This window comes from Chaetodon trifascialis, chromosome 3, assembly GCF_039877785.1.
Source record: "Chaetodon trifascialis isolate fChaTrf1 chromosome 3, fChaTrf1.hap1, whole genome shotgun sequence".
NCBI lineage: Eukaryota > Metazoa > Chordata > Actinopteri > Chaetodontiformes > Chaetodontidae > Chaetodon > Chaetodon trifascialis.
The window spans coordinates 4,230,575-4,247,749 of record NC_092058.1 but is presented as its reverse complement, the minus strand read 5'-3'; the positions used below and the strand labels follow the sequence as shown (position 1 = coordinate 4,247,749).

The following is a 17,175-nucleotide window of genomic DNA, read 5'->3' as shown; positions in this document are numbered from 1 at the left end:
AATTTCCGAAACATTTCCTCTTGATTGGGACAAAGGACGAGTGCAGCGGTAGTTCAGTGGTGACACAGGTACAGGTGGGATGATGGAGTGTTTTTCCTCTTACACCCTCATGAACCCTTCCAGCCTCTCTTTTAATATGCGTGTCTTGGTGTGTGGACAAGCACTCGTTCAACCCACAGAGCCCTATTTTAAATTCTACTCAAGACTCCAAATACGCCAAAGAGAAATATGTATAACATGTTACACCAGTAATCAATTTTCAATGTGATGTAATGGGCTAGCTCTAAAGAAACACAGTGTAGGACATAAATATTTCACACAGTAAGTACTGTACAGTTTTACTAAAGTGCACGAACAAGCAGAGAATACATGATGTGAGCAAACGCTAATGAAAAACGGTTTATCTCACTGGGAAACTAAAGCTAAAACGTAATGGCAGCTTTGAATGTGAGTGCTTGAAACATGCAGTAATTTGACTGCTAATCAAAAGCAGCGATTAAGCTATATTAAACTCTTTGTCCCTCCTCTCTCTTCCCTGCTCATTCTTTCTTTTCTCTGTTTCTGTGTTTTCCTCTCGGCTCCGATCACCTCGTTTCCTCCGTCCCTCTTGCGTTCATCTGTGCTGCTCGACAAATCCCCTCGCTGAGGACGTTCAAATCCTCTAATGCGATCGGCACTCAGCTCCAACACAGGGCAGAAATATGAGGGACTGTCTGTGATTTGCCATCCCACTCTCCACCCCGCGGTTCATGTGAACAACAGGAAATACAGTAGGCCTGCTGTCCTGCTGAGAAGGATTTTGATGTACTGAGGAGGTTGGATAATGTTGTTGCACGGCCTTTGATTGAATTATAACATCTCAGCGATCTGTTGTTGTCAGACATAATTACATTCCTTTACTTCTCCTGGTCTCCCTTTGCACTCTGTGTTTTCCCACTTTCAGTTTGTGGACTGAGGATGAAAAAAGTTTTTCTTTCAACTTAAACTTCTCTCGACATTGAATTGTCTTATGCTAAATTGTTACTAAATGTGCATATTCCTACTAAAGTGCAAAGAGCCCACTACAGGTCATCATAGTGTTTGCTAAGGCTAGCCTGAGCCTCCCATTTCTCAGAACAGTGTACGCTAAAGGGTTCGAGCTGATCCTGAACTACTGTATGCTAATGTTTTAGCTGTTCTGTAAGTGTATCACTTAACATATCATATAAGGTGTTAGCACTGTGCAAACTATCACTCAACGTGTGTTAGCACTGCAATCACTTAATAGTGAGTTTAAGTGCTAGCACTAAGCATATCAGTCACAAAACAGTTTGTGCCATAGTTTAGCAGAGTCAGCTATGCTAAAACATTAGCGCTGTGGTAGCACTAAACACGCAACAGAGTATACACTGAAGTGTTAGAACTGAGCTTTCTATCACTCAAAACACTGTATGCTAAAGTGTTAGCGCCTAATCTCCTATCCCTTAAAACAGTGTATGCTGGGGGGTTAGTGCTGAGCCTTCTTGTACACAAAACAATGTATGCTAAAATATTAGCACTGTGTTAGCGCTTAGCCTTCTATCACTCAAAACAATTTATGCTAAAGTGTTAGCACTAACCTACTATCACTTCACATATTGTGATAGCCAAATTACTTAGATGCTGCTGACTTTCTCTTAAAATTCGGTAAGCTATAGAGTTAGCTTTGCATGTTGCTATAGAGTACAGCAGTCGACCAAAGGCGTAGACGTTTTCTTCTGTCATGCAACAAATAAGCTAACCATTGGAAAAAAAATACCTTTCACAAACTTTGTATTCTCTTTTTAATTGTCTCTGACCAAAACAATGAAGCTACATGTGCTAAGTTACAGTAAAGCTGAGTTTGCGCTTGGTTGGACGCTGCACCTCGACCCAAATTTACACCTTGAATTGGTAACGCAGGAATATTTCGTGTATAAAATGCTCACTCATGTCATGATCTATGTTTGTCATTATTTACTGGAATTAGTGTCCTGCCTGATAATTCCATGCTTTTGGGGAAGTTTAAATGGATTCCTGAGATTGCACAAACACACGTCTGTACCTAAAGATTTTTTATCTGAATTATGTTTATTTTCCTTTCTGTTAAACGTTAGCTTATCCTCATGTGGTGTGAGTGGGATCGAACCATGTTTGCTTTTTAATGGAATTTAAATTGCATCACTGAAATTGCTTACATTCAGATGTAGAGACGCACTGGCCTAAATTATGTTCTCAATGCATATTTAGTATGAATTATGCTGTTAACCTTATTTGGTTTGAAGGATGTTTAATCTGGAGGGAAGTTTGTGTGTGTGTGTGTGTGTGTTTGTGGGAATGTGCGCTGTTTTGATTAGATGATAGTCCAGGGACTGAAACCGTCATTACCATCTGTTAGCAGAACACACCGACTATACTCCTGACATCCTGACGAATGTGTCTCTTAGCGTGTGTGCGTGCCTGTGCGTGTGTGTGCATGTGTATGTGTATGTGTGCATGTGCGTGTGTGTTGAGCTCAGGTGCTGTCAGCCATGCATTGTGCCAGAGGAATAGCCATGCCAACACAGTGAACTAAGAGAGATATGCAATATTACGCACACACATCCATGAGCGCACCTCCCTCAAGCCTTTTGTGTGTACAATGTGTGTTTCTAAATTTGTGTGCATGTGTTTTTGTCCTTGATTTGTACAACTAAATTTGTGTATTTTTGAGGTTTTTTCATACTATTCATTCATGTGTGGTGGGATCTTCTGCCTGCAGCCTAATTTGTCTCTAGGTGTGTAGCATGGCTTTTTTGTGTGTTCATGTGCAAGGTGTCTATTGTGCGTCCAAATTACTTTCTGTGTGTATGTATAGACCGAAGTTGTGTGTTCTCCTGAGCTCCTGAGCTGCTAAGTGAAATCAGGCTTAATTAGTGTGTTGCTCAGCCAGGTGTGACCAGGGGAATCTGGAGAGAGGCACTTATCATGTTACAGTGCCCTTAATGTGCACTGTGCATGACTCTGTGTGTGTGTGTGTGTGTGTGTGTGTGTGTGTGTGTGTGTGTGTGTGTGTGTGAGTCCCACGTGCTCATCCATGCATGTTAATCTGTGACACGACACTGCAGGCCGGCCGAGCAGATGATGTCTTCCTTGCTGACAAACAGAAAAAAGGAGCTGAAATTAAACATTCAGAAGCAACTGTTTGCTGGTTTATTTGAGAGCAGATTTAGAGTAATTTTTCAAATCCTCCCAATTTAAATCATCAATACCTAAATAAAATAATACTCATCATAGGTAAGAATACTGACATTTCAAGCCACTACGTGCAGCATCTTTCTTTGATAGCACAAGATTTTGTTGATTAAAAAGGGACAGTCCCAGTGAAAACTTTACTTCTACAAACTGTAGCTTTAAGTAAAGATATAGAAGTATGAAAGGACATTATACAATATGTATTTAAAACAATCATACTGATTTACGAAACTAATTAAGTTTTTTGCACAGTGGATAATACAAGTGTCGATAGAAAAGTGTCTATCTGTCAGTAAACAGAACAACTTTCAAATGTTGTATAGAACAACAGTTTTTAGATTCCTTTGTTCTTTATAATAAACCTTGAATAAAAGGACAATTTTTATACATTAAAGTAAATAAAATGGAGGCTTTTAACAGACATAGACAACCAACAAATGCTATAATTAACATGGAGAGATTAGCACTAATACCACAACCGTGCATTATCTGTGTTGTTCTTAATTATTTCTTTGTACTCTGCAGAAAACTAAAAAACTGAAAAAATGAAAACATGTTGACTTGCACTGACGCCTTCGAGAGCTCTGAAAGCTGAACGACAGACAGCATATATATAATACAATGCTCGACTTCAAACCCCCAGTCCCATCTTTCCATCAATCGGTACGCCTACCATCTCATCTCCTCACATCCTCATTCTCCCCGTATCCCCGTATCTTCTCTCCCGTATTCACACCTCTGCCTCTCTTCACACCTCCTGTAAAGTTAGTTCTGTGTATGTTAAAGAAAACATGCGGCAGCAGCGTCTTCCTCCCTCGCCTATAAATATCTTTGCATTAATGGCAACAGCTGATATTTGCCGTCAGGAGAAAAACATGAAGGAACAAATGGGAGATAATTATTTGCAAGTGTAAATGGAGACAAGAGGGAAGGTATAAATACACACAGAAAAGATGAATGTAGAAGTTAGAGGTTGAGAAAGTAGTTTTTTTTTTAGTTTGAAAAAGTCAGACTAATATTTGTAAAAAGACACACCTGTAAGCACACTGCAGTTTGATCGGACAATGAAAGGGGTCCTTGAAGAACATGTCTGAGAAAACGACAGCCTGCCGAAAGTTTACACACACACACACACACACACACACACACACACACACACACACACACGCACACACACAGATGTTTTTCTCTGCCCCTGTGCGTTTCTCATTTGTATGGCTCTTGTCGAACAGATGCAGTCAATGCCCCAGGGCAACAAGGTCTCAACCATACCCCCGGCTGTGCGTGTGTGTGTGTGTGTCAGAGCGTGTGTGTCAGACAGCGAGCGAGCTTGCATGCTGACATTGTCTGTGTCTCTGGAAGTATTTGGGCTGTGTATCCGCATGGGTGTGTGTGTTTTGCTGCGTGTGGGCATTTGGGCGTCAGTGTGTGTGTTCTGTCTGTCAGAGATAAGACTCAGTGGGGCGTAGCGGAGATCCAGGAGAGCCACTGTCAGCCAGTGCCCTGTGGACACCATGCAGAGTGTGTGTGTGTGTGTGTGTGTGTGTGTGTGTGTGTGTGTGTTCCCGAGGAAGCTACATCTTTCTAAGTTTCCCTGGGTGGTCATAAAGCTGATTGTAGTCCAAGAATTAGACCCAGCAGTGCCACCGCAGTGTGTAAGTGTCTGCGAATGTGTGTGTCTGCATACGTGTGTGTGTCCGTAGAGCTGTGCGTTTGCCCAAAGCTCATTCCTGGCATCTTCTATGTGTCTGTTCCCTGATAAGGAAATCAATAGGAGAGTGGACAGCTCAGCTCTATGTGTCAGATGTGTGGAAGCTCACTGATGCTCTGAACTCCCACTGGGTGTGAACACAAACACAACCTCCAATTTAGAAAATAACTGCTCGAAAAGTTGACTTCCAAGTGAGGAGTTTTATGCCAAAATGAGATGTCAAACTCTGGAAAAGGCACACGGGGGATGTCAAACATGCATAGAAAAAATTATTTCCCAAATTGGGATCAATAAAGAAGCAGTCTAAAGTCACTGTTAACTTTACTGAACAGGCAGAAGTTATCTTTAAATTATCCAACATATAATAGTGGAGTCATTCTTTGGATATTGTTTATTTTATACTTTTGCTGATTTAACTTATTGTTACACTCCAGTGTTCAGAATCCAAAGATTCTGAAGCTGATTCTGGTGTGAGATGGGTTACGCCCTGAGGCTATTGAGCTTTTACTGTGAAAATGTCTACAGGAAGTGTTGAGTGTTGCAATCTGCAGCTGAGCTGACAGACAGTAGGTGAGCTGTGGGAGGATGCCATCCCCCTTGTTAACCTGCCGCCCCCCCTCTCCATCCCGTCGTGGGTGCAGGAGCAGTTATTTAGCTGAGTATGTTAGTCTAGTCCAGGCAGAGGGGCATAAATACTTTTTCATTTATGTTCCAATTTACGATTGACCTCTCGTGTGCCGCACAGGGATGCCCTAAGAGCCGGCTGTGGCCCTCGGGCCGTAAAGTGCCCAGCTCTGTTGTAGTCTATATGCTCTGTAGACTTCTGGGAAAGAAACATCCTAACTGAACGGTCAGCATGACCAGTGACTGCTACACAAACTCATCTCGTCTGTTTGTGCGGTACGTACAGGCGTGAGGGTGATTTGGTGAGACGTCGTGTTCTTTACTGAACTCACAACAAAAAGGAAAAAAATGACGACACAAAATTCTGAAATACTCATGAGATGAGACGAGGAAGAGATTTGCTCCCTGAGGAGGAAGAAACTCGAAAGAACCAACCTGCATTTTATGTGGAAAGTTGTTTATCTGCTTACATCAGGGAGTGTGTGTGTGTGTGCATGCGCATGCATGTGTGCATAGGTAAGAGAAGCATACACCCATACAGTGCACACTCCACCTGCCTCTTTAACCTGGCAGCTTCTTAGGGCTTGCCTTGGGGATATGTGTGTGTGTGCACGTGCATATGCATGCATGCATGTGCCATTGTGTTGTGTTGTGTTGTGTTGTGTTGTGTTGTGTTGTGTTGTGTTGTGTTGTGTTGTGTTGCGTTGTGTTGTGTATGCTGGGTGGTTCGTCATGTCATTGGTATTCCATGTCCATTGCTCTTTCATGTGCATTGGCCTGTATGCGCATGTGCATCTGAGTGTGTGTGTCTGTGTGTGTGAGAGTGAGCGTGTCAGAGAAAGTGGACACTTCACACAGAATTTCTGAAGAGAAATATAAGTAATGCATGAACAGGTAGGTGAGTAGAGGAGGAGGAGGAGGAGGAGGAGGAGGAGGAGGACTGGGGGTGAGAAAAAGGTAGAGAAGCAGAGGAGAGGGGGTCGGAGAGAACTGAGGGGAGCGGGGAGGAGAGGATGGTGGGCAGGTGAAAAGTTGAAACCAAAAACTGGGAGCTCAAGATGATAGAAAGGAAGTGAGGAGAGAAGAACTGAACAAGTATAAGAGTAGAAGTGAACAAGCGAAAGAAAAAAAAGTGGATGAAAGAGAAGGAAAATACGAAGTAAAAATGAGGCAGATATGAAGAGAGATGATAATGTTCATGATGTAAAACCATCTGTTCTGTGACACCAGCAGAAAACAGGGCTGTGCGAACCAAAGCTGGCAGGTTTAATCCCATCAGGTGTTTCTGTCACGGCACCATCATCTCGCCCAACTATCTCACTGTAAGTTCATGTGGATGAGAGCGGCTGAACGCCAAAAAAGAAAAGTGGAGCAGGGTGAGGAGGAGAGACGTGTCCACTACGAGCGCCCTGCTGCTTCGCTCCAGCGAAGCCGACAGATTTCACGTTAATTCTCATTTCGTTAAAAACTGCTGGAGACACTAAGAAGATCAGTGTCTCTTTCAGGCTCTGTCGCGCTGTCCTTCCTCAGTCTGTCTCTCTGTCTCTGGTTGTATTTCAGAGTTTAGACTCTATCTGGGACTTTTATCCTCAGCAGCTTACAGTGAGTGAGCAGGTAGGAGTTTACTGTCATGCTCGTGGCCACTTTGACAGAACTGATGTGGTTTTGTGACACAGTCTCACTGATTTGAGGAAATAAGCTTTAAATCAAAGGCGTTCGTAGTTTGGTTGCTATGGAAAGATGAGGCACGGTGGCTTTGTAACCCTCAGCTCCTTAAAGGCGTCGTTGTTGACAGAATAAATAAGTAAAAAATCAAAATGTGTTGGAGTGTCCTGGTCAGGCAGCCGCATACCGCCATCAAGATGAGAACACACAAGTTCTACATAAGCTGCTTTGCTGTAGTCTGAGGACAATGACAGCTTCACATTTCAAGTTTACAAAGTCTTGAACATGAAAAACAAGACGGTAAAAAAGGCTTCATAAATACTGTAACAAAGAACAGCACTCGAAGCAGAGGGAAGAGAAGACGCTGTGACGGCTAGAAGAGGATGGAGACGCCGACGAGAGCGCAGGCAAATAATACAAAAAATATTTATTGCAGGGATAAAGAGATGGATGAGGCAGGAGGAGCAGGGCAGCAGGGATGAAGGGTTGGCGGTTGAGTCCAGAGAGCGGGAAGCTGAGCTGGGTTGAGTTGGTGCTGAGGCGACCGGAGGACGGAGGCTTGATGGGACTGGAGACAACAGCAGCAAAGTGTCCACTAGAAAGACTTCCAGCTTGATCTGGAAAGGTGGACTTTGCAAAGCTGAGTCTATGTCCAAGTCTTGATCACAGGATGGGCTGCAGGTGGTTTGGCTCTGCTGTGTCTCCACTCAGACACGCAGACAGGGACAGACAGGGTTTAGGTCTCCACCAAGCTGTCCTAAACTGGACGTTTTGGTTTGTCATTAACATTAATGACAGCTTTATGATGGTGATAACCCCAGAGCTCTGGAACTTCTCTGACAAATGTGCTGTGCTTCGGTTTGAGGGAGCAGAGGCTCATGGGAGTGAAGACAATGTGATTGTTGTCTTCAGAAGTGGACTCAGATGGCTCGCAGTGCACGACGAGTGTGTGCGCGTCAAGATGTGTTAAAGATGTTTGTGTTTGTCTTTGTTTCCACGTCCGTTTTTATGTTTGCGTGTGTCTGCGTCTGTTATTGTGCGTGCGTGCGTGCGTGCGTGCGTGCGTGCGTGCGTGCGTGCGTGCGTGTAAAGAGGTAGCAGGTGTCTGCCACAGTGAGTTTGCTGTGAGGAGTCGGGAATCAGATCTCATTTCCCATGATTCTTGGCTCCCCCTTGAGTGTAAAATACACTCTATATGCCCCCAACCCCCCACCCAATTTCTTTCTTTCTTTCTTTCTTTCTTTCTTTCTTTCTTTCTTTCTTTCTTTCTTTCTTTCTTTCTTTCTTTCTTTCTTTCCTCTATTATAGATGGAGGCTGTGTCATTGTGCTGTGAGTCTTTTGATGAAAATATTCTTTGTGACCAGGCAGAAGAATGTTCCCCTGTGTGTGTGTGTGTGTGTGTGTGTGTGTGTGTGTGTGTGTGTGTGTACAAGTGCTGAATTTATTACACAAAGTAACAGGCCTGAGGGAGTATGGAGTGTGTTACTCACAGATGTACACTCTCTCTCTCTCTCTCTCTCTCTCTCTCTCTCTCTCTCTTCTTTCTCGCTCTCTTTCTCTCTTTCTCTCTCTCTCTCACACACACACACACACACACACACACACACACACACACGCACAGCCGTGCTTCCACCACTTCAGAGGACATTACATTGACTTACATTCATTTCCTGGAGGTTTTCCGCAGTTGCCTCTCGCCTCACCCTGACCTTTCTGATCTGTTGCGTTCTCCATCGTCATCACGCTTTTTAGATACTTCTTAGAAGATTTGGCTGAAGATAATTAAGTGGAAGGATTTGGTGTCTTTGCAGTGTTTTCTCTAAAACACGTAGTCGTAATGTAAGACACTGGTTGACAAAACCACAACGCTTTACACACTGGGTGGTGTGTATTCTGCAAATATTGAATGATGAACTTCTTCTGCAGAACAGATGTACAGCGATTTGCAATAAAACCTATCCAATATGAATTTGTTCCAGTCAGACACACAGCATGTGGTGGTTATCGTTAACACTTGATGAGCTGGATTGATCGTATCAGAGCTGGATCGTGCTGATCTGTGTGTGTGCCTGCGTGTGTGTGTGTGTGCTTATCTGTTCCTTCTGAGATTTCAAGGAGCTGCGAAATAGACCTGGAATGCATTACTGATAAGACAGCAACATACAGAAAGTTTAAAAGAAGAAAGAGAGAGGAATTAACAAATACGGTGAGACAGCAGAGAGACGTGTCCACCTTTTGATACGTTTCCAATAATAACATGTTAATTAATTTCAGTTGGTCCAGTTTTGGACTAAAAGAAGAAATTGGCTTCCTTATGAACAGAAACAAGACTAACAGATTTGGTTAAAGGAAAATTCAGTTTTTTTTTTTAACAATTAATTCCTGCAGGGTGACACCACTAAAAGAGAGTTAGATGGACAGACATTTTTAAATTAAACAATAGTTATATTCTTATCACCCAAAACTATAAAAATGGAAAACCAAGTTGTAACAAACAGGTATTTGCTTTTCAAACAAGAAAACCTTTGGCTCAGATTTCCATTCGGTAAGTAAAAATGTAATGAAAACCCAACGAGAAGAGAAAGACAGAGGAGAGGAAGCAGCATCCGGACAAGAGGAAAACCTCTTATCACTCTGACCGTCACTGCTCTCTCGGCCTGCTGTTGAAACGGGAGAAAAAACGATTTTGGTGGAGCGATTGTCATTTTTGGTGCAACTGATTTTTCCATCTTTTCCGCCACCTGGGCTATATCTTTCCTCCCCTCTCTGGTGGGCTGAATCCTCCTCTATCTGTCTCTCCATCACACACATATAAACACACACACGCACACACATCGACACATTCATACACACACCTTTTGACTTTATCTCTGAATCTCTCTCCTCTCTCTGAGAACATGGCGGAGCTCGGAAAGACTTGACAGCACTTTTCAGTTTGCCACAAACACGAATGTAAACAGGAACACACACGCACAAACAAATACACACTGCAAGACAAGTTATAAACTGTCAGCAGAGAAGATAAAAAAAACTAATATTACAGCCATACAACTATTACTCCTAAATCTTCACTCCATCCTCTTTTATTCTTCACTTCTTTTTCTTCCCTTTTTTTCTACCTCCTCGCGCGTGTGTGTGTGTGTGTGTGTGTGTGTGTGTGTGTGTGTGTGTGTGTGTGTGTGTGTGTGTGTGTGTGTGTGTGTGTGTGTGTGTGTGTGTGTGTGTGTGTGTGTGTGTGTGTGTGTCTGTTTCACCGGCTGTCAGGAGAAGCAGACGGAGAAGCCGGCTCAGCGCTCTCTCTCCTGCTTTAACTTTTGTTTGGTCACCGACTTGATCGACCACCTCATGAACTTCTCTACTCTCTTCTTTTTTTTTCCACTGTGTTTCTCTCTATCATTTTGGAAGTGATTCCTGTAACTGGTTCCAGGGATTTGGGTCAAGGTAGTCCGGCTCAGTCCTGATTGTTTGGGTGCACTGGTGGTTAAAGACTCCATCTGCCATCTGCCCACAATCTGCTGTCAACTAAAGGCATAAAATGCCCAAATTACAAGTAACAAGGGGACAAAAGGATGGTTCCGGTGTACCACAGGGATCTATTGTGGGCCCAGTGCTATTTTGTCCTCTAAATAGACTATATAGCCAGAGTTTTTGTGAAATTTATTAATGCACATGATAACACAACACTGCCTTTTTAGCTGAGAAGTTACACAAAAGATGCTTTTTTGAGGGAAATAAAGCAAACTTTGTGCTGTTCTTCAGTCCCAGAGATACAGCTTCCAGTAATTTGCACATACTGACTGGTTTTAACAGTGACAGGGTCAGAGCATGTGCATGTTTTATTAATATGGTATAATACAACATATTTTTTGGTAAAATGTGGAATGATAACACAGATTCAGATCTGGATTATTGTGCAAACCTGATCCAATGATTGACTGATGAAAGAGCAGGTGTGATCAGCCAACCGACCTTTTAAAATGACGTCAAACTCAAAGGCGTTATTGGCCTGACGAATGCTCTGGAGTGACCAGACAACAGTTCTAAAATCTGATTTGTAGTGAGTAAACACTGTCTTTTAACATCTGCTCTTTTTTGCATTGATGATGGTTTTCGAGCATGACGTTATGCTCATGCTGAGGTAAGCACAACATGTGTGTTCTGTTGTGATGTTGCTCAAAATTCACTCAGCTGTTGGATGGGAATGCAGCCTCCGTCCCTCCAAATCATCTGTACTTTCATCACCACTGCAGAGGAGAAGCAGATGTGTTTTTGGACACCAGTTTTGCAGTTGGTGCATCAAAAAGCCGTCTGTTGCCAAGCCGTCCATTCGGAGAATAAAGCAGATTCTACTTTTTATCTTCGACACACTGGCTTCTCACTCATCATTCAGATTGATCATTTTCCATAATTTAACCAAACTGACTCACACAAACAACATTATTCATGCATGCAGATGCATGCAAGATTAAACATGTAATCTGACACACACACACACACACACACACACACACACACACACACACACACACAAAGTTTACTTTTCTTCTGTGCACTAATGTACATGCAAATATGCACCCAGAAGCACACAGACTTGTCCCCTCTCATTTCTTCTCTTTCATCCTTTATATTCCTGACACACACACACACACACACACACACACACACACACACACACTGACACATACACACATACACACACATTAGGTCCGATCTTCAAACACCATGCTGGGATTGTAATACAGTGCAGTAAAAAACTAGATCCATATACTTTGTTCCCTCAGGGTGTAGTAACACAGGTCACTTTTGAGTGTGCTATGCGTCTTCCGACAACAAGGCCCCAGGATACGCAAGATAAAACCTTTATGGGGCCAGGACTGCTGCACACACACACACACACACACACACACACACACACACGCACACGCAGAAGTCTTTATTGGTCCACAGCTACAGTACTGTACTCCTGCTGTATCCCATTTTAAAACTTCATGAGCTCTGCTTGTTTTTACTACAGTGTGAGAGTCAAAACTCTCACTGCAGAGACGAAACAGCGTCCTGTGGGAGGATGACTCCTGCAGATGTCTCGTCCTCTTCACATTCATATCTAAATTTTTGCAAATGAAAAAGCGTCCACTGCACAGTTTCAGGTGTTTGTGAAATATGTGTAATGCATCACGAGGCGTCCTGAATCAGGACACAAGATTCTGGTTTCTGTTCTACATTTGGACACCTGGGAGTTAATTATTTTATTGATACAAGGACCAGTTATTAGAAACCCCATTAAAACCCCAACCTGTGTTGATCTAAAGTTGGTTTATGGTCAGTTCAACTCATGTTAACCCCCTTTCACAAACAAAGGACAGCATAACGTCAGAATAAAGGTTGAATGGATGTGTGTCATCCCTCTGCCCAGGATCACCTGGATCATAACTGGTTTAGCTCTTTTTTGGTGCCCTTTCAGTGATCAGCCTGAGCTCTGAGTGATTCAGAGTGCTGTGAACAATTTGCTCTTTCATCAGGAGTGACAGAGTCATCACTGCTGAGGGCTGCGTTTTATTTCATAATGCAATGTGTCACTTTGAATTTCAGAAAAAAACACACAAACAAAACATTTTCATTGGCGTGCTGTAAACTTTTATGAGGGTCTTTCTTTCTCTCATTCATTTCCTTCATCCTCTTCTCTCTGCTCCCTCCATTTTTGCTTGAGCTCACCCTTCTTTAATTCCCCTGTTTCTTCCTCCTTCTTCCACCATGCATGTTCCTCTCATCCCTTCAACCCGAACAAACCAAACCCAAACGTCTTTCTTTCTTCTTCCCTCCTTCCTTTGATCCCTCTTCTCGCACTACATTAGAATCATCATGTGAAGACCAGCTGTAGCAATCAGTGTGTCTGTACTGCTTCTGTATCCACATGAGGAGGTGTGTGTGCGTGTGTGTGTTTGTATCTCTCTATGTGAAATGATGTGCAAGTACATGAATCTCTGTATACTTACAATAGATTTCTGTGTGTGTGTGTGTGTGTGTGTGTGTGTGTGTGTGTGCGTGCGTGCGTGCGTGCGTGCGTGCGTGCGTGCGTGCGTGCGTGCGTGCGTGCGTGCGTGCGCGCGCCCCTGTCATCGCGGGTGCCAGGTTGTGTGTCGCTGGGTGGCCTCTGTAACTCTCTGCTGTAAACGAGCTGGCAGAGGGAGGGATGGAGGGAGCAAACAGACGGAGGGAGGAGTGATTGAATGATCTTGCTTTCTTCCTGTGGAGCAACATCAGGAGAAGTTGTTGAATATAAATGATGTTAATGAAGAGCTGAGTCTCCGTTAAAGCAGTTGTAAAATACAGCTAACAGGCTGCTGTTAGAGGAAGGTGTCAGAGATTTTGCATGTTTAGTTTATTTGCTGCAAATTGCAGTCTGTGCACTTTAACCTGCAGCTGACCAGTTTGCAAATTCCTCTGCTGAGCTTCAGGTTTACGAACGTTTTTAAAGAGGCACATTTACATGTGAAGCACATGTTTATTAAATCCACCCTTCATATAAACAAGTGAAGGAAATTGCAGCAGGATGAGACCACTTTAGCTTGAAGTGCTCTTTCACTAAGACAGAGATGAAACAATTTAGGAAATGTGATACGCAAAATAAAAAAAAGAAACAGCTTTTTTAAGTGTAACTGAAGCTTTGGTTGACAAATTCTTCCACCCATTTCCTTCCTTGTTCTCTGTATATCTTTTAATTTTCTTTCTTTTATTGGAAGGGAACCATTGGTGCTTCATCGCAAGAGCAAAGGTTCATGAATGTTAAGATGGGGATTATTTGAATGGAACACATTCATGCATTCAAATGCATGAAACGCACATACACACATATAGAGATGCATATTGTCTTTCACTCTCCCCTGCACCCACACACACACACACACACACACACACACACACACACACACACTCACAGCCTCCATATAGTGGAGATGGATGAGTGTGCGGTGACTGACAGTTGATTCATCGGTCCCGCAGCCACCATACATATTCTAATGGTGCCTTGAGGAAAGTAAAAAACTTGCAGAGTGAGATCTGGACTTTGCTTTTAGACAGCGGGAGGAGAGGGGCCATTATTCTTAGCTAGCATAACGTAGCTGTCAACTGACAAAGCACCTGCCACAGAGAGAGAGAGAGAGAAAAAAAGATTTATACTTAGAAACCTACACTTCAATCTTAAAATGACTCATTTAGTTGCAGTTGTTTGTGAAGCTTACTGTATGGAGTGAATATTTGAATGGTCAGTCCTCCATCATGCATACATGCATTTCTTTTTGAGCATCATTGCTCCCTGACGTATTAGTATAATCAGTTTATGGAGTCTGTGAATGATGAATAATAATGTGACTTGTTTACCGGGCGCTGAAATGTGTGACAATAGAGCTGAAAGGTAATTAATTTTTAAGAACTACAGCTCCGGAGCATGCGTAAGGCCTCAGGTAGATACGTCTTGATCCGTCTGGAAGTTTACAAAGATTTAAAAACTTTACTGAGCTACAATAATAATATGTTCAGCTGTGATAAAGGTTCAAGATTGTGGAGAGTCAGTCTACTCTAGATAGCGTCTTTGTGTTTTCTGCAGCTCAGCTCTTCTATGTAGATCTGCCATAGGGGTCACTGTCGCTGTCCAAGGTGCTGATCCTGGAACCATCAGACATGCAGGAGCTGTCCATGGTACAGCTTTACTGTGTGTGTTCATGCCGATGAGAACAGTCTGATGACCAACAGATGAACTCCATGAGTAATTTTCTTGTCGTAGTTTCCATCTGTTTCTGTTCTTGTTTAATTGAGTGTGTTTCAGATTCGGGTTGCTGTGTGTTGGCATCATTTTGTTAGTCAGAATCATTAAGTATAGAGCTGCACAGAGCCGTGTGGGCTGCAGGAGTATATTTTCCCACCTGGCCTACATCATTTATACATTGTTTAATTTAATTTCCGAATGAATTATCAATGAACCACAAGGCAGTAAGCTTTTACATATTCACACTCTCATATAAATTCATTCACAAATAGTGGGGATTATGAATGTTCACATGTGGATTTGGGGTTTAGTTGATGACACAGTCCAGCACCTGAGCTACTTTTACTCTGAAATGCCCTAAAAGATTTAGTGACAGAGGTGTGTTTCAGCAGCACAGACGCTGCTGAAGGATCATAGAAATATTGCAGGAATACTAGAAGCAGCAGTGTGTCTCTATGGCCTCTCACTCCTCTGCTGCTACTTGTCACTTTGATCATGAAGGTGACACTTCTCTATAGAGTCCATAGACTACAATCTAGTATAGCATTCAATATTAATAGTCAAACGGTAAATGGGCTGCATTTATGTAGCACAACACATGTCACGTTCAGACACCTGTGGGACAGCCATCGGGAGCAATTTGGGGTTCAGTATCTTGTCCAAGGACGCTTCGACATGCAGGCTGGAGGAGCCAGGGATCGAACCGCTGACCCTCTGATTAGTATTCTAGTACTGCATATAGTTCAGAGAATATCCAAGAGAAAACTGAGAGAACGGCAGGGCTGGGAGAAGAAGGCACAATTACAATCAGCACCACGGACAGCGGCATGGATTTATCGATGCACAGCACAGTGAGTGCGGCTGATGTTTCGGAGTCATGGTCGGGATCATAGACCTGCACAAACCTGCAGACAGATGAAGGATCAATGAGGCTAACATGTTCAGCTAAACAGCCCATCTACACTCTCTGCTACGCGGGGGTGGAGAGGGGAGCTGGCACGACAACAAGGGCGATGCATGTGGGTCATTTTGCTAACATGGAGGATGGCAGCCCCTCTCATCCCCCCTCAAATAACCTACTGATTACCATCATACAGTACATGTGAAGTATATGTGTGATGTTCGCCTTCTAGTTTCTTCTTTCATTATGTGCTTTTGAGCTTTTTTTACTCTTTTGTGTAGCATTTCAGGGAGGTGTGAGTGTCCATATGGATGTCAGATATCTCCTTTTGAAAGGACGCTGCCGTATGTTCGGTTTTGAAAAAGGAGCGGAGTAATAAAACATCCTATGCTTTTAGGCTTGACAGAGGCCATTATTTTAAAGTAGCATAATGTGAAAGTCTGGTGGCAAAGTAGCTGTAGGCAACATGTCAACAATGTGATGGATTAGTGCCACAGGTGGAGAATTCACTTGGTAAAATGTCTCCTTTTTAGCTTTTAGTGGCAGCTGTTTTCAGTGCAGACGTTAAGCTGCCTCCTTCCACTTTACATTTACATCACTTTTGCATCATTTAGCGGCCGCGGTCACTCACAGCCTGCGGCTCTGGTGACAGAACCGGCTTTGACTCCTGCATCACGCTGACAGTTGATCGCGCAGAACATACAACATATTCCAGGGGTTGTATGGGGGGGCCAAGGATGTAACGACACTATGTCAAATTTTAGTCTCTGGCTGGAGTAAAACTGCATGCTGGTGCAGCCATGATAAACTGTGCTGAGATTGATATTGATTGATACCAATCGGCCTGAAAATATTGGACTTCTGACTTTCTTTCCTCGTGTTTATGGATGTTTTTATTGGATGAATCAATTGAGGCCTGAAAATATCTCGAAAAGCAGGTGGTACATAAAATGCCACATAATGAAATGATGCATTTTGAATTGTGTTTGTTATTTTTGAAAATTAAGCGCCCAGAGGGTTGTAGAACATTCATTCATTTGTGTGAGTATTACACATTTAGCCAGCGCTGATTGGACTTTAATATAGTTTTCAGGGGAAGATGAGTTCTGTAATGTATTCTCATTTAGCCGTGATTCAGGTTCAGGTGGGGGTACAGTTACAGTCAAAACAAGGTGATATGTTTGTTTTCTGATTGGATCTAAGACTGAACTGCATGATGCAACAGGAAACATGCTTGATTGATTTTTTTTTTTTTTCAATCAAATATTAGTTTGCTGCAC

At 42.9% G+C, this 17,175-nt stretch overlaps 1 protein-coding gene across 12 annotated transcripts in view; it reads left to right on the top strand.

The window, feature by feature from the left end:
* ptprt (protein tyrosine phosphatase receptor type T) overlaps positions 1-17,175 on the top strand; it is a 320,800-nt gene that overhangs the window by 98,512 nt on the left and 205,113 nt on the right. The gene's annotated exons all lie outside the window — the stretch shown is intronic.